This window comes from Callionymus lyra, chromosome 6 (genome assembly GCF_982586985.1).
Source record: "Callionymus lyra chromosome 6, fCalLyr1.hap1.1, whole genome shotgun sequence".
Classification (NCBI taxonomy): Eukaryota; Metazoa; Chordata; class Actinopteri; order Syngnathiformes; family Callionymidae; genus Callionymus; species Callionymus lyra.
The window spans coordinates 7,750,447-7,769,319 of record NC_141823.1 but is presented as its reverse complement, the minus strand read 5'-3'; the positions used below and the strand labels follow the sequence as shown (position 1 = coordinate 7,769,319).

The 18,873-nt window shown below is 37.0% G+C and overlaps 1 protein-coding gene across 1 annotated transcript in view; it reads right to left on the bottom strand.

The window, feature by feature from the left end:
• Positions 1-18,873, bottom strand: part of nfatc3a (nuclear factor of activated T cells 3a) — a 76,704-nt gene that overhangs the window by 32,076 nt on the left and 25,755 nt on the right. The window lies entirely within an intron of this gene.

Genomic DNA, 18,873 nt, shown 5'->3' with positions numbered 1-18,873 from the left:
GGTAGTATTACAAACTAGATGAAAGTAAAATAAATAATAGCTTGGCGAAAGTATAATACGCTGAAAGCACTCATTTTTAGGTTTGTTATTTGAAAAGGTTTATTTGAGTGAATAACTAAATATAAATATAAAAGTGAATAATAAAAAATCGAAATAGAAGCAATTAAGTAATGATTAGAATATTATTTTTACTGAAATAACAGAAATATACAAAGAATATGTCACTGTGTAATTGACAATTGAATAAATCGCAAAAACAACATTTAGAAAAAGTATAAAGAATATTTTCTGACACAATCAAATTGCATGAGAGACCAGAACATGGTAAAATAATGGAAATAATCCAACAATAGAAACAAGAAAAGAGGGAAATGAAGCAAAGGTCAGATTTAATCGAAATCATCTGAAGAAACGCAGCGAAATCATGGACGTGCATCCAGTAGCTGTAAAGGTCGTCCATAGATGGCGCTACAGTCGACCGGATCGCGTGAATACAAAAGCCTTTTATGTCGCTTGACCACCAACATCTGGTCAACAAGCAAAAAAAGGTGATGAAATGGTCTTTGAAGAACGTCTGCCTAAGTTAATGTAGTGTTCAGTCCTCTGGCCCGGACCTGGATTTATGAGCTTTCAAGTGTATGAAAGTCTTCTCCGTGTTTGAATATTGTTTCATAGAAGGGATAAAAAGGCCGCTAAGAGTGACGTTGGCCTTTTCGCTTCCAATCTACGCCAAACCTGGCTGGCATGGGACGGCGAGCGGCAGCTGGCCTCTCTATTAAACCCCGAGAGCTGGCACTGCGCTCTCCTCCCGGTCTGCTGAGGTGTGCGACGGCGAAGAGGAGCGTTGGGACGGACAAGACGGAAAAGAGAACAGGACCTTTTCCCTTCAGGAAAACAAACAAACAGACACAAACCCGGTACTGTCTCACTGTACCGCCGTCACAAACCCCCCCGCCTCCCCCGACCCGCCTCCACAGCAGCATTTCAGGACACGTCGAGAAGAACAAGACCTTTCATTACTGCTTCACCCCAGGAAGTGCCAAAGTCTCAAACCCACCACAGCTGGTGACTGACCCTTTCCTTCTTTTGAGGTGCACCACTGTGTCAATGTTTGGGGCGACAGCGCGGTGAACGGGCGGAGACAGAAAGAGGGTTTAATTCCAAAAAACAGTTCTAATGTCAAGGATTCATTTGATCATCGCCGAGCCTCGGAGAGACGTGAACCCAAAATCATAACGGAAAAGGTCGACTGAAGATGTTAACCTTGGACTTAAATGGTTTGGTTTTCCAGCACTTATGGAAGTTCATGGGGTTGAACTTGTGTTCTTGGGTTTCTGAATTTACACAAATTGCAAAAAATGTTGCTTATAAATCAGTGGAAACTCAAACATGCGGTGTTTACAGCGAGGTATGCAGGAGGACTGACCTACAGGGACACGGTTTGGTGTATGTTTTCAGTGGTGTCCGTAACTCTTGCGTGTTTTCAGAAAATTACATTTCGGTCGAGGCCGTGAAATGCTGGATGACAAAACGGAGACTTCATCTATAAAGATGTCGTGTGTAAGACTTTTTATTGGCCAAAATGGGGGATATTTCCGCGTTGAAGTTGGTTGTGGCAATCGTGTCCATCAGTGTCGCATACAGTTTGTTTGTTCATTTCTCTTTCCAATGAAACGTTGATAGCATGAGGAGTTTGGAGAATTTGTCAACCAAAGATAAAAATTAAAAAAACTGGGCAAATGCTAGTAGTTAATCTAGGTCTGTATTGGCAACATTCCAGTGATACGATGCATATCACGATATAGGGACAATGATGCGATAAATTGCTGTATATTGTGACACTGGAGTAACAAGGATATATGTGTAGTATTGTCGAGTACTTGACTCTGGTGTTGTAGTATTTACAGACCACATGACTCTTGACGAAGTCGTAACTGCTTTCATTTGATTTCAAACCAAAATATGTCCAAAGATCAACTTTAAAAGCTGCTGGAGTCGACTGTATCCTCTCATCCTCAGTCAATGCCATGATTTTATTTTCGCTTTGGCTGCTATTTTTGTTTTTTTAAGAGAAAACAGAGAAGGTAACATGAGGTTAATGACAATTCTCCATCCTGACATTTGGAGGTTTTCAAAGTCCATTTTTAAAAAAAAAAAGAGGTTTGGCCCCAGACTTCGGTGTTTTATGCACGACATCTAAGGCAGATGCAAAGCAGAGGAGAAATATTTTGCCAGAGGCAATTCCGCGAAAAATGTATGGAAGAGGCCCAGGAACGTCCCAAAGGCAAGAAACTAATTTCCCGAGTAATATTTTAATTAAAAAACGTGTGATAAAACAAACCGTAAAGAGGTTTTAGCCGCATTAGTAATATTTTTTTGGAATTTTAAACAAATCAGCAGATCTGCAAGACACACTTTCACCGCTTGTGTTCTGAAGAAGACGTTGGTGTCAGTGTTGATGGATGGTTGTGTTTGTTGACTCAGAGAAAGTGAGTGACGGCGTGTCAGGAGGCGAAAATGTAGTTTCTGCTGGAGGAAGACAAACGCAGCAGGGAAAGATGTGAGGCTAGGGCCGGGGGGGTTCACACCAGGACAGAGTGGCACTTGTCAGGTGAAGACCTGGAATGACAGATTGTTTGAAGAAAGGGGGGTTTGTGGGGGGGTCGCTTCTGGGTCACACTGGTGATGGACACGTTACAGTAGAACTGGATGTTACACACTCGGGTGTTTGAGTTATAGTGATGAAAGTTTGTAAGAGTCCTCAAGATCCACAAATTAAACTTAACAACAAATTAATCATGTGAATAATTATGTGTTGTTTTTTTTAAACACCATATTATATGGATCATTGAATTGGTTACAATGGGTTAAACTACCTAAAAGCTCAACTTAACATCGAGTTAGCTCAGTGTTTGTCATGATAATAAAACACTAGGATTCAATGCAGTTGCAGTACATCTCGGGACAGACGTTCTGTTGGCTAAACATCTGTCGACGACAGAAGGACCACGGACATTTGTGCAGACTTGTTGAAATCTGATCACTTTACAAACAAAGTTGCTTTCGTTTGTTCTGTCCTGCTGCTCGACCTCCTCTCCCGCTCGCACCGCGCTGAGCTGAATTTATGCATTTCAGTGAGATGGATCAGGATCTAAGCCAGAGGAAAATCACCATATGCAGTAGATTACAAAAGTTGTTTTTTAGCTGCGGCACCTTAATACACATGAGTTGAAAGTTCAGGCTTATGTAAAGTAACTCGGTAAACTAGGCATTTTAAAGAAGTTTCCTTTAGGTTTTTTGGAGAATTTGTTAACCAAAGATAAAAAAGAAACTGGGCAAAGGCTAGTAGTTAATGTAGGTGTGTATCGGCAACATTCTGTTGATACGATACATATCACGATACAGGGACAACGATACAATAAATTGCTATATATTTTGACACTGTAGTATCGAGGATATATGTGTAGTATTGTCGAGTACTTGACTCTGGTGTTGTAGAATTTACAGACCACATGACTCTTGACAAAGTCGGGACTGCTTTCATTTGTTTTAAAACCAAAATATGTCCAAACATCGGCTTTAAAAGCTTCTGGAGTCACTGTATCCTCTCGTCCTCAGTCATTGCCATGATTTTATTGGTCCTTTGGCTGCTATCGAGCAGCCAGGAGTAAGTTACAACTATGAACAACACAACAACTTTTAGTTATTATTAATTATAAAGTACATTGTTTTAAATCAAATAACTTTATTTAATCGACACTTTATATAAAATAAACCATGAAATAATTATAAAATTAAATATGTTTTGAAAGCAAGAAAAATAATTGTTACAGTGCTATTGAATATCCATATGGTAAAAAAAATATAATGATATTTTTAGGACCTCTACCTCCTTAAAAAACTTAAAGGCAATTGTTTAATCAGTTCAGATCCCACGCTGGAGAAGTTCCCACTCGAGGATTAAACCCGTCCTGAAACTTGTGTACTATGAACTGTATTTCGGAAGGAAGTAGTACCAGAAAGCGGCAAGCGAGCGCTTTAATAACCAGTAATGGGGTCATCCTCGGAAAACCACGACCTCAGAAAGCCAGATCATAGGAACCACATGAGTGTGCGAGTCACTGGGCTAACAAGCTGACAGGTAATTACGCATCGCCGGCTAAACGCTGCGATTCAAAGAGTCGCACAAATGCGACGTCTTGCGGGTCGTCTTGCTTGTTTTATGATCATGTCTGCAGCGCCGAGTGGAAAGAAGCTCAGACCGGCAGTGCGTGCACATGTTCACGTGTGTGTACATGTCACTGCAGTGTGTGCGTCTCACCGTGTGTGTTCATAATTCAAGTTTATGTGCAGCCACATGTGCGTCGCAGACAGCATCAAATGAGCACATACTGTCTGGCGTGAGATAGGTGTTGATAGACAGGGACAGAAAAAACAAAACAACAAATGTAACTTTTTTTATTTGCTGCTTCAGCAGATTTTGGCAAGTTTGATCTTGACTTAATGACAGAACAGATCTTTTTATTCAATAGAGATCGCCGTGACAACGGAGAAAGCCCCTCAGTCGTGCGTCTCGTGATTTACGCCCATTTTGGAACTCTTTCTTCTGCGTCGTCTCCACTTAAAGATTACGAGAGTGTGTTGACGAACACATGATTTACAGACCAGGGTTTGGTCCAAAACAAACATTCCGATGGAATAAATTCAGAGTTTGTGACTTAATTATTTTCTCTCTGAAACTAATCACAACTCTCCGTGATTATCTACCTATTTTATTCTTGGACAATAGATCATGAGAACTGAGATTCTGTTCATCTGTTTGCTAAATATTGTGGTTCCAGAGAAGAAGATACAGTAGATAAAATGGTGTTGGAAAATAAGCTGTATAGTGTTGATTGAGTCGGAAAGGTTTTATCACATTTATGTGTCAGACAGTACTATTAATACAAGAACCGTTTCAGGTCCTACTCACCAACAACTAGACTTTACGTTTGCAGGAAAAACCGAATAATATAAGAACAAATTCAGTCCAGCAGTGGCAGTTTGTTAAAGTTAATATGTTTAATGTAGTTGAATTCTTATCATGTTAAGGTAAGGTAAAACTTTATTGATTAAATTGTTTATTAAAATCAATTGTAATTTTAAGTATCTTCTCTCCATTTTTACCAGGGGTGTGAAAAAATATCAATATAACGATTTTTGCGATAATGTATTGATTAAAAACGCCCTTTTTTTTTGCTTTTAAATTATATTTCATTTTCATAGTTATTTTATGGTTTAAATGTATGTGTGTAAAATATAATAAAATAATTAATTAATGTAGGATTAACTTTTAAATATTCATGGAGTTTGTTGGTTTTTTGTGTTGCAGTAGAATTTCCATCTGTCACTACATTCTCCTTAACTAAAGAACAATGAAATCCTGTGAGATCCCAGTGATAACTGAGGACGAGAGGATACAGTTCTCCAAAAACCTTTAATAGCTGATGTTTAGAAATAATTTCCTATTGCAATTTCGCATCCTATCACCATGTTCTTGTCAATACACACCCCTGATTCTAACTGATTTTCATAATGAAACCCCTACTTTAATGTTAAATAACTGATATATATTAAAAAGTGTATTTTATAAAGGGAAATTATAAGTATAAAAGCTGTCACTCAAAAAATAGCCAATAAACCCTGGAGACCTGAATATAATAGAAGTCTTAATCCTAGCATTGTGTCTGTCTTTGCTCATGAACAGAGAACACCGGAGTGTTACGTCACTCCAAGAGTGAGGTAATATGGCACATGTGACACAATAGTTGTTGTTCCTGTTGATCTGAACCATAGTGAACTCACATAACACGTCCACGAACCTGTTCCCTCAACTTTCACTTTGTTCACCCATCCTTCTTCCACCGGCCTAATGCTTCAGCACATTTATTAAAATATTGTTTCCATCATCAACCAGCAGGACTCGTCAAAAAAGTTCTCTCTGATCGTCGCCGCTGCCGCTAAGACACAATAAAACACACACCCTTGACTCGTTTCACATTCCGGAGTCGACCTCCTCCGCCCCTTACATCCATGCCTCGGTGTGAAATACCGCAGGAGGGTGGTCTCCTGCACTGTCAACTCCTCACCTCCCAGAGTGCACCGGGCCCGGCTGGTCAATCAGCGAGAAAGCGATGGAGATAGATTCTATATTAAACAACAGCGACATGGACACCGGTCACATGTCTCGCTGCTGCCGCGGCCTCGGATCAGATTTAGATCAGAACTCTCTCCTCTATTAAAAAATAAAATCTGGATGCGGTTACATCTCCACCTCCCACTAAATCAAGCCGCGATTATTTTTGGTCTTCATCTGTTCTGCCGGTTCAGAGATACGATGATGAGACCTTGATAGTGTTTTTAAAAGTGAAGTTTTGAAACTATAAGACAAAGTACACAGCTAACTTGTGAAAACCATGCCATCACAAACTAGATCCTTTCTACTCTGCAAGAACTGGATTTTTAACCTTTGTCACCTTGAAAAAACGCTTAGTCACCACCTTCTGCTAACTCTGTTCACGCCACCTTGCAAAGTTTTCTTTTGTAACTCAACGAGGAAAACCACATTTTTAGACATTGAAACAAAGGTTGTTTATGCTCGCTAAGCTAGCAAACAAACCACTCAGTTTGAAGTTTACTTTTCAGTTGAAAGATTTTGACTAGCACTTTCATTAGCTTGCTAAGATAGCAAACATATCACTCAGTTTGAAGTTTACTTTTCAGTTGAAAGATTTCAGCTAGCACTTTTATTAGCTCGCTAAGCTAGCAAACATACCACACAGTTTAAAGTTTACTTTTCTGTTGAAAGATTTGCTAGCACTTTTATTAGCTTGCTAAGCTAGCAAACATATCACTCAGTTTGAAGTTTACTTTTCAGTTGATGGATTTCCGCTAGCACTTTCATTAGCTTGCTAAGCTAGCAAACATACCACTCAGTTTAAAGTTAACTTTTCAGTTGAAAGATTTCAGCTAGCTCTTTTATTAACTTGCTAAGCTAGCAAACAAAACACGCAGTTTAAAGTTTACTTTTCAGTTGAAAGATTTCCGCTAGCACTTTTATTAGCTTGCTAAGCTAGAAAACATACCACACAGTTTAAAGTTAACTTTTCAGTTGAAAGATTTCCGCTAGCACTTTTATTAGCTTGCTAAGCTAGCAAACATACCACACAGTTTAAAGTGAACTTTTCAGTTGAAAGATTTCCGCTAGCACTTTTATTAGCTTGCTAAGCTAGCAAACATACCACACAGTTTAAAGTTAACTTTTCAGTTGAAAGATTTCCGCTAGCACTTTCATCAGCTTACTAAGCTAGCAAACATATCGCTCAGTTTAAAGTTTACTTTTCAGTTGATAAATTTAGGCTAGCACTTTTATTAGCATGCTAAGCTAGCAAACATACCACTCAGTTTAAAGTTTACTTTTCATTAGCTTGCTAACTTAGCAAGTAAACCATACAGTTGAAAGGAAAGGCAGTGGGGTGGTTTGGTTCAGCACTGAGTATAACTACCAAAAAGGGAAAATAAATCATAGCAACTTGCTTGCTTCAGACCTTGGCTCCTGCTAGTTTTCAGTGCTGTTCTCTGACGTACGTCACTAAAATAAACTGTTCATGATAGTCAGAACATGCAAGCATAACAAGGCATGTAACAAACATGAAAATAATTAGTTTCCTCATTTTAAATAAACATATAAAGTGACATTTATTTTAATTACATGAATTGAATTTGGTAAAACTTTTAACGTTTTCAGGTTCTGAAATGTTATAAAATTTAAAGTCTAAAGTTAGTTCACAAAGACAACCAATGTTTTTATTTTATTTTTTTCAAGTTTGTTTGTCTTTTGCTGTCGTTATTATTACTATTGTGTTGTGTATTGGTTTCTAAAGGTGAAGAAATGTATTGATTTGTGTAAATTTGTAAATTGTATTTTTTAAATAATTTAACGTTAATTTCTAGAAATTTAGACAGTTTTGATACTTTTAAATATATTTTATTGTCACGTTTGTTTTCTTGTTTTGTCTAATTGTTTTATTTTCACATTCGCACAAGATTTAAATTAGTATTTTGATGCAGCTAAAAATGTGAATTTCTCAGAGCTCACGAAATGGACCAGAAAAAGTCGGTGCATACATTTTTATTTAAAGTTTTCAGGAATAATTCTTTAGTCCAGTTGAGTTAGTTGTAACGATACTATAACAAGTATCTTCAGCAGTATATCAGCCGACACGGATCGTCATGTGTTTAAAGTAAACTTGTCATAAATCGTCTCCTCATTTCTCAGTTGAAAATCGCTCGCCGACTCGGCTTCCCTTTGTCACGTCCCGACTTCTCACCTACGCCGGCGGTAACGCGACACTTTCTCACAGGGAGCGCCTGACTGGAGTTGTTTCCTTGTGTTGCGGCGCCGTTGCCATGGCGAGCTTCTGTGTGTATGCATTGCTGTGTGCGTACGAGGCAGAACTACATACACTGACACCGGTGTAAACGATGGGCCCGGAGCCATCTGAAGAGAAAGGTCGTGTGTGTGTGTTTGAGTGTGTGTGTTTGAGTGTGGTGTAAACTGTGTTTCTTGGAAGGGTGTGTGTGTGTGTGTGTGTGTGTGTGTGTGTGTGTGTGTGTGACTGGATTAAATATGTGTGCGACAGATGTAGATACAGACGGCGGTCAAGGCCGTGCGTGGGTTCGTTTTATCAGCCAGTGTTTTTTTTTTTTTTTTTGCCTCCACCGTGGCAATGTGGGACACACACGCTCGCTGTTTGCCCAGCTCGCCAGGGGAGGACACGGGGAGCCGCGGGGACGGTCGGCTGTTTGTTTAGACAAGGTCAATACGTGCACATGTGCCAGCGTTTAGCATGAGGGCTGTATATGGCCAGGCCGGGTCGCTCTCGCTGCTCGTCTGACACGCAAACAAACACACACCTTGCCCGGTCAGTTTTTTTTTTTAGAAGCTCATCTTGTTTACATCACACAGGAGCGAGTGGCAAAGCAACACCTGCCTCAGTGAAAACACCCCTTAATGTCACGAGTCAGCTGAACACACTCCAATATAAACGTACAAATGACATCCAGAATGTTAAATTAGTTCAATCATAAAGTGTATTTGATTTTTTTTTTTAAACAGTTGCAGTTAAAGTAAAGTTATTACTGTATATATACATTTAAAAAACGAAATAGGAGCTTAAAACAGATACAATACTTTACAGTCTTACCTCTTAAATGCGGAGGTTACGTTTTTAAAACATCCTAAGTCTAGGAGCCAAGGTCTGAAGCAAGCAAGTTGCTCCCTTTTTGGTAGTTATAGTTAGTGCTTAACCATACCACCCCACTGCCTTTTCTGTCAACTGTATGGTTTACTTGCTAAGTTAGCAAGCTAATGAAAGTGCTAGCTGAAATCTTTCAACTGAAAAGTAAACTTTAAACTGCGTGGTATGTTTGCTAGCTAAGCAAGCTAATGAAAGTGCTAGCTGAAATCCATCAACTGAAAAGTAAACTTTAAACTGAGTGATACGTTTGCTAGCTTAGCGTGCTAAAAAGGTGCTAGCTGAAATCTTTGGTTTATTTGCTAAACTAGTGATTTTTCACTAGTTTAAAATTAATACTATTTTTGTAACTACATCTTTTTGAACGTTCAAACTCAACATTGCATATGAGCTCAACCTCCCTCTCAGTAACGGTGACCGGAACGGTTCCCATAATGCTTTGCCGCCCAGCCAACTTATCCCAGTTGTTGATCACTTTTGAAGTAGAATTTAAATACAGTATTGTAGCGAACAATCAGCCGTCACTAGATAGAGCAGTGCGTTGAAAGGCATCGTGGGAGTTCACTTTTTTATTTGACACCATAAGTGAGGTGGGTGTGGTTATAATTCCCTTTCAATAAGTTATGTTGTTGTGTTGCTGTTCAAGTTTGTTAGTTTGTTTGTAACAGAGTAAACAAATAAACAATAAATAAACATTACTGTGTACAAAAAAGGAATCTGCGAAACTTTGAGGCTACACAAAGTTAACCGCCATATCACAATGAAAAAACGTCAGAACTTTAAATATAATTGCATTTTGTTTTGTTTAAAAATACTGCAACATGTATATCTAATTATTAATATATATTTACTTTTTTTTTTACAAGAGTCATAAGTACTTTATCTTAAGTTATAGAAATGCTAACAAGTTTGAGACCCGTGTCCCGTCTCCACGTCCCAGATGCTTTCACCAGTTCCACCCAGCCTGCACTCTCTTCTTCGCCTCCCCTTCATTACACTAGATAACTGATGGAAAGTCTTAAAAGGCCTCACAACTGTTGTTTTAATAAACTTGATGTGATGTGTGTCGATAGCAATAATAGTTTTCTGGCGAAGAGCCTCTGATGGCTAATGACGTGTGAAGTGTTGCGTTCACTGCCAGCACCAGGTTAATAATGCGTGTTTGTCTGAAGCCTTTTCTGTTGCAAGTCGTGGTTTCGCCCGCGGCCGTCGCTCATCATCGCATCATTAGCTTGAACAAATACAAGCCTTGTTAAGTATCTTTGTTCAGTCTGAACATTAAATGTTTTCTAAATTCAAGTCAACTCTTGCTTGTTCTGTCAAAGAATAGCTTGTTTTGTTTCATCTGCCTCTTGAAAAAAATAAATAACCCTCCAGCGTTTTCATAAACTTTGACTAAACTCACACATTTAAGAACAAAGAGAGGTTTTATGCATATATTATGATCATGATGTTTTTGTCAATATAAGATGTTTGATTGATGCATTTATTGTAATAATATATAAATATCAATTATTAATTAAAAAAAATATTGTTATTTTTATAATCATTTTTGCTTTATTAATGGAAATTTGGTTTTAAATTTTTAATTGAAAAATGTTGTGTTTATTCTAATCGGTGCATGTTCTTCATAGTTATGACAAAGAACTTGTTTTAATATTTACATTGAAACATCTATTATGAAACATTCTTTGAATCTTTTTAAATATATATATATATATATATTTTAAGGGCTCGTGAAATCAGGTTCCATCAAAGCTCGTCTTGTCTGGAATTATTCATCGAGTTGAATCTTGTTTGGTTTGTGGTTTCATGAGGATATGATACTATAACGAGAACATAGATGCAGCAGATACTATTATTAATTTAAAAACAATGTATTTATAATCATCAATATCTTTTTGTTGGTTTATGCATCTGTTAAATTGGGTTCATTCTTGCTTGTGTGCTACTTGCAGATATTAAAAATACTATAATATTTTCCATAATGATTCATTCTAATCAGTATAAGTAAAAAAGACCAGCATCACATCCAATAACCGTCGCAGCTTGTGGTCCAGGACTGGTGTTACGACCCGAGGACCTTGTTTGCTTGAGTGTCTGAGCAGGAATTAATTTAGTTCTGCAGCCCTGCATGTAATACCAGAGGGCCTCCTTATATTTGTGTGGGTGCAGCAGCGCTCAATTAAGCTGGTTAAATACGCACAAGGATACCTGGAGCAGCCGGAGAGGCTTTGGGGCTTAAATGTCTCCTAGCAACAGGCGTGTGACGATTACGCTCCACATCCAGCCCCTCAGGAATGACTGTAGCCGACGCTCGGAGAGACTGGGAGTCGTTTTTGAAGTCGAGCGCTTCGGAGTTAATTCATCTTTGGAAGCGGTTGCGGGCGGAACTAAAATAATTCTCACCCAAACTGTGTGTAACAGGAAGTATGTGTCAATCATTCTCAACTAACTAGTTCTCTAAACTACCATCAACGTCCTTCAACTTAAGTTTGACCCTTTTTGAAAGTCTCTAGACACGTTTTTTTTATGTTTTCGACGTTTTTGAACTTAGCCAAGATCTTGAGTTTTGATTTTACTTTTTTGCATTGAGAGGGTATTCATCAAAGTATAAAGAGAATTTAAAGAAATACATATCGAAGTGGATCAGTGTCGTCAGAATATTCAATAGTTCAATTTTTGTAGAAATTTTAGCGGGGGGTTTATAAAATGGTTTTAATAATTTAATCATGTTTTTTAGTATATAAATTCAGTCGCTTCTAAATTTAAAGGTTGAATTTGTTTTCATTGAATAATTAAATTAGAAAAAAAAAATAATTGTTTATTGTTTTTGTTTTTTTTATTATATATAATACAATTTAGAAAATAAACATCTTCAGAATGAATGCTTCTTTTTTTTAACACATATAGTTCTAATTTCTAATTCCAATCATTTTTCTTTTTTCTAAGTCAGTATTTTTTCATTCGCCTGAGCGTCTTTTAAATGTAATATCAAAATGTTGGCAACATTATAGCGACATTTAAAATAAAATAGTTGAATAATTTATTTCTAATATTTAAAAAAAAAAGAACAAGATGCAACCTTTCATAAAAAACTCTATTGAGTTAAATTATTTAAAAAAACAATTAGTTAATAAGTTCAATAAAAAGTTTCATTATTTAGAATAAATTCAACCAGTTAATATTCTGACACCACTGATATACTGTCATGGATACTATGTTTTTCGAGTCAAGATCAGGAACTTCTTAAAGTAGTTTCCTCTGCAGCTCCATGACTTGCTGAAGAACAATATTTCTAGTGAAATACTGAACATTCTTTACATCAGCAGGTCTTCTGAATCATGCGAGTCCCAACAATGTAAACACAGCTGTGACATTTGCACGACTGTTGGTTTGGTTCCTGAGTGAAGACTTCTTGATAAAAGTCCAGACCAGAGTAAACGTCTCGACTCCTCACACCACCAGGTTAAACATCAAAGTATATCAACTCTTAAAGCTGCTGATCTGGCAGAAATACACAACCCTCGCACCAGACCCGAACTACACAACCCCTCGCAGCAGACGCACAACAGAGGTGGAAACACAATCCAGCAGGGATGTGTGGCAGATGTTGGCCACCTGTCTGAGGAGCTTCATCCTTCTGCACCAACATCTAGTCAGGACGATGAATGAAAATATCACGACAGGAAACAACATCCTTCGCCGCACCAGAGACTTCCTGCCCGTAAAATGTGGTGGAATCTATCTATCTATCTATCCACGTATCTATCCACGTATCCATCCATCCATCCATCTATCCATCCATCCATCCATCTATCCATCCATCCATCTATCTATCCATCTATCCATCCATCTATCTATCCTCTATCCATCCATCCATCTATCTATCCTCTATCCATCCATCCATCCATCTATCCTCTATCCATCCATCCATCCATCTATCCTCTATCCATCCATCCATCCATCTATCCTCTATCCATCCATCCATCCATCTATCCTCTATCCATCCATCCATCTATCCTCTATCCATCCATCCATCCATCTATCCTCTATCCATCCATCCATCCATCTATCCTCTATCCATCCATCATCCATCCATCCATCCATCCATCCATCCATCCATCCATCCATCCATCCATCTATCTATCCTCTATCCATCCATCCATCCATCCATCCATCCATCCATCCATCCATCCATCCATCCACCCATCCAAATTTCCTGTATTTTAATTAATTGAAAACCTCAATATAGTTTATCGTGCCATATACCGCCATATTCTTATCACCAGATTCTAGTGTTTAAAAACTCAAAATATTCCATTCATTTTTTCTATCCAAAGGCTGGATCGCTGGGGCAGCAGCCCAAGTTGAGAAAGCAAAACTATACCCAACTTATTTTTTATACAAAACCTTAAGTTTTTTATTTTATTTTTCTATCTTAGAAATCGTTATCTTTGTTTCTTTCTTTGTCTACACTCATCAAAAGGTAAAAGTAAAATCTTTAAGCTTCATGGTCCATTTCATCAGTCACAGTATATATTAAAATGTGGCCCCGTTGGATGTTTTATTTTCCCATCATGCTCTACAGACATTCTTATCAGGGCGTGTCAAACTTAATCATACAAGTAGCTTCAACTTTATGGTTTTACTCTTATTGAAATTCTCTGTAGAATCCTTGACATCCATAATCTTTGTTCCTTGTCTCAGTCACTGGCATCTTTATAGATCAACACGAACATTCATACACTTTGAATATTAGACAACTATCCGACGGGCCACATAAAATGACTTGCCGACCGGATTTGGCCCCCGGGCCATGAACTTTTCTTAATCCGAGACTAAAACGCAACAGTTCGTAGAATCAGAACTTTCTGATGCGACAGACCACGTCTACGACAGACACTTATTTTCCATCGGCGGCTTCCATGTCATTGATCCATAGCAGTGCGGCGAAAAATCCCGGCCGCGACCAGATGGCGTCCGTGTCGTCATCGGCTGACATCACACCCGCAGAGAAAGCAATAAAACGTGCGGTGATACGACATCCTGGATGTAAAAGTCGTCTGGTGATGATGACGGTGATAAAAATGGGCTTTGTTTGCCATCTCAACGATGGTCACCACAGCGAGGCAGAACTATAACGTGCTCAGTGTCTCCGGAGAGAAGGTTGTTCTCACCTTCTGTGCACCCGAGCGACCTGATGTAGCCTCTAGAGCTCAGCGGGTTCAGATGAATCCTGAAGGACTCGCTGTGTTTGACACGTTTGTTTTATCTACCTATCTAAGCATCCAACCGCTCGTACACGTTTGTTTTAGTTTTAGTTTTGTGTAAAGTAGTGAGTTCTATTGATCCACACATTAGCGTTGGCATCACAACTTTGACCGCCATTTTGGGGGTTTCTGAAAGTGGTACCAAAAATGTCTGGAATAACCTCGACTATAAGATGGATTTCGCAATCTTACCCTTTTTCAGGGCTCTAATCAAAAAATCATATCAAAAGCTGCCGTTTTCCCAAAAGAAAATACTCTATACGGTTGTGTGGAAATTTAACTTTCTTAGATTTTTTATAAGACACGTTGTGTGTTTTATTTTATTGTAAAAATGCGAATATACGTATGTTTTTGTAAATTATTTTTTAAATGGACAAATATATCAGATAAAACATAAACCTCAGTTTTCTTTACATTTTTAAATAATAATTAAAAAGAACTTAGAAGTAAACTTCATTTTAATGTACCATTTTCTACGTGTCGCTGCAAAAAATATCAACATCAATAAAATATATTGTAAATATATAAAGTAAAGCAGCTTTTTTATTAATATTCCCTTTAAATCTTCTTTCCATCCAATAAGGTAAAGTAAAATTGTATTTTACTAACTTTTAATTTAACTTTTTCTTTCTGTGTTGTGGCCTAAGATCTGTGTTTTATTTTGTTATTATGTGTTTTTATCATTTTTTACTTGTTGGATTCAGATAATTTGCTAATTTATATTATATAAAGGATATGGGGACGTCCGTTTGCTTAAAATGTCAAAAAATAATAATAAAAATAAATCTTGGATATTTAAACTGCATTGTTCATGTCCCACTGTCACCGTGTAGCTGCAAATAATTCTTGAAAATATAGTAAAAATAAACAAAGTAATGATGCTTTTTTATTCATTATCCCCTAATATCTTTTTCCTAGACCAAGCCCACTCTTTTTAAGAGGAAATATTGTTCAAAAGTGGCACTGATGGTGAGCAAACTATTATCTTAACAAAGATATATACTGTATATATAGATATAGATATACAGTATATATATATATAGAGAGGGAGAGAGAGAGAGAGAGAGATTAGCAGTTTTATTCATCTAACGTCTCTCTTTAATATTGTCAAACAGAAGCTGACATGACTGTTTGTTCATTATTTGTAAAAACAGTTCATAGATGGTTAAATGTCAAAAACCACCTGTTTACATCAGCAACAGGATGAATAGTTGAAGTCGAAGTAAAAACTTGTTTTTCTTTTGCACCGCACGTTAAAGTGAAGGAGTGTTTGGTAAACAAAGACGAGTGTTGCTGACACAAACACACTGATGGAGCAACTTTTCTATTTCACGTTGACATTTCCTGGTGGAACGAGACGTCTCTTTAAGATGAAATGTAATATATATGTAAAACATGTAATAATCACGTATAGAATTGATGCTTGAGAACCAGTACACCTGAGTGACTGTTTCCTTCAACTGAGAAAAATCTCTAAACTTAGGAAAATTATGTCACAACAGGATCTAGAGTTTATATTCCATGCGTTTGTGTCTTCTTGTTTAGACTATTGTAACAGTTTATTTTGGCGTCTAAACAAGAAGGATCTGTCTCGCCGGCAGTTAATACAAAACTCTGTTTCTGACCTGCTCTAGTAGAAGAACTCACATTTCTATGATCCTTAAATCTCTTCACTGGCTGCCAGTTTCTTTCAGGATCATTTTAAAATTCTGGTTCTTACTTTCAGATCTATTCATGGTCAGACCTTCCATCAGTGATCTGATCCAGACTTACACCCCAGCTCGGGCTCTGAGGTCTGTGGATCAGAATCTACTGATGGTTCCTGAACACGCTTCAGGACCAGAGAAGAGAAATCCTTCCAGACTGTTGCTCCTAAGCTTTGGAACGATCTTCCTCTGTGTTTGATGATCTACTGACTCCTTCAAGAAACATCTTAAGACACTTTTATTTGTGCTTTTCCCTGATTTTCTGGGACTCCTGTGTTTGTCTTATGTTGTCTTGACCTTTTAGAGCTTTTAAATTTGTATTGCTTTTGATTGTTAAAGCTCTTTGTGACTCTGGTCTAGAAAGATCTTTACAAATAACCATTACTTACTTACTTACTTACAATAAAAGTGTGATTGTTGACAATATCAAGAGTAAACTAGGACTCGACTGAATAATTTGTTACTGATTAGCAAATGCCTGGCAGTCGCGAGGCATGACATGTGCGTCGGCCCGAGCGATCATAAACACACAAAGGGTGTTGAGTGAGTGGTTACAAGCTCAGATTCCAGCCAGGCATGTCTGGTCCCGGCGTCCTCGTCGTCGCTTGATGCACGAGAAACGCCGCCGCGGCTCAATCATTTCCTTTCAGGACGGGGGAAGCGCGGCGAGCGTGGTAAACTAGAAAAACAGTCGAGCGGTAAATTATGCATCGGCACATATGTCGGGGGGTGGTGGGGGGTGTTGGTGGCCCCGGGGCTGAAGCGGTTAATGATTGGCCCCGAGGACGCCTGCGTGACTCGACAGTCTGAGGACATGAGCGCTCAAGTCGGTTCTCCCTTCAGGACCAGGATTCACTTTTGAAACACATTGTTACAAAACACTGTAAAGACTTTCTTTAAAGTTCACCAGCTCTTGAGTTGAAGTAGGAAAACCACCAGTTAATGTAACAATTATGAATATATGTTTGATTAGAAATATATATTTAAATCATGTTTTATTGTAATATTAAAATTTATATTCAGCTTTTTTTTTAATCAGCTTTTAAAACCTGCCAGTTTAAAATATAGATATTAAGAATATTTAACAAAAAAAGATTTTTCTTAATTTTGAATAATAGTCTTTCTAGAAATGCATATACAATGTAATAATAAATCCAAACAGAAATACACCAATGTTGTTTAATTACTTTTTATTATTATTATTCTGAAGAAAGGAAAAAAAGAAAACTTTGAATAAAAACTGTTTGCATTTGAATTTATCAGCAATTGTTTTGTAACAATTATTGTAATTATTGTAACAATACTCATATATTACATAATTATAACCTAGGTGTATATATATATATTATATACAATAAAATATTTAAGTCGTTAATAACTGTAATAACCGAAGTTTTAATTTTTACATGTATTTATAAAAATGTTGCTGCAGATTTTAATTAAATTAAATTTCAGAACTTTCGCATTGTCTGCAATATAAATAAATAATATTTTACTAGAAAGATGGATAGATTTTTGAAAATGGAAATGATTGAAATGATGATTATAATTAAACGGTTAAATAAACAATAATAAATGTATGTGTAGTTTAAAAAAATTTAAATCATTAATTATTGTAATAATTGTCGTTAACAACTAGTTTCGTAAATCATAGAAAACAATTGCTGCTTTGAAGGTTTAAAATAATAAAAAACATTTAAAAGAAATACAAATTATGAATAATATTGTTATTGGAAAGATAAATATATGTGTGACAATGCAATGACTTTACAATAAAATAGAATACAAAAATAATAATACAAAAATATTTTTATTATTATTATTATACATACATACATTTTTTTTTTTTTTTTTTAAAGGAAAATCTTGAAAAAATAAAATATTATTGTATTAATCCAATTGTAATTAAGTAAAAAGGAAATAAATAAATGTGGAATTCAAATGTCAAATACAATACAAATGTAAAATAATATTATATGGACGTATATAAAATTGAGTATATGTGTAAAAAAAAAGATTAAACATAAAATATTTGGGGAAATAATTTAAATAAAAATGAAGTTTAAATAGAAGTTGGTTATGTTATTACTATGGTTGTTTAACAAGATGGTGGAATAAGTCAACACAATCTCAAACAGGAGCTTATAATTCAACAAGTGTGCATCAGTGTTTACGTCGGTGTACGAGGTCACACACGAGGTAAGTGTGGATGGATGTGCGACGTCAGGACAGCTGAGCCCGTTTCATTGTGGTCTCGTACAAAAGCAGTTGTAGACGCTGATCGTGAGCACAAAGGAAGAGCGTCACTCGCCTCTCAATCATTCATACGACGGCAGACTTCTTCACTCAGGTGCTCTCCAGTGACCGAGCATCCGACCAGGTACGCTCACGTCTTACGCAACAATCTCTTCTTCTATGGTCACGGTGGTGAGGTCGTGACCTCCACAAACACCCAGAATATATATCTTCATGGTTATTTATTTCTCATATATTTATGTTAAGGTCTGTTAAACCATTTCACTTTATACACATACTTGTATAAAAATATTTATTTCCCAATTATTATTAATGAATTGAATGTATTGGTTTTTTTAATTG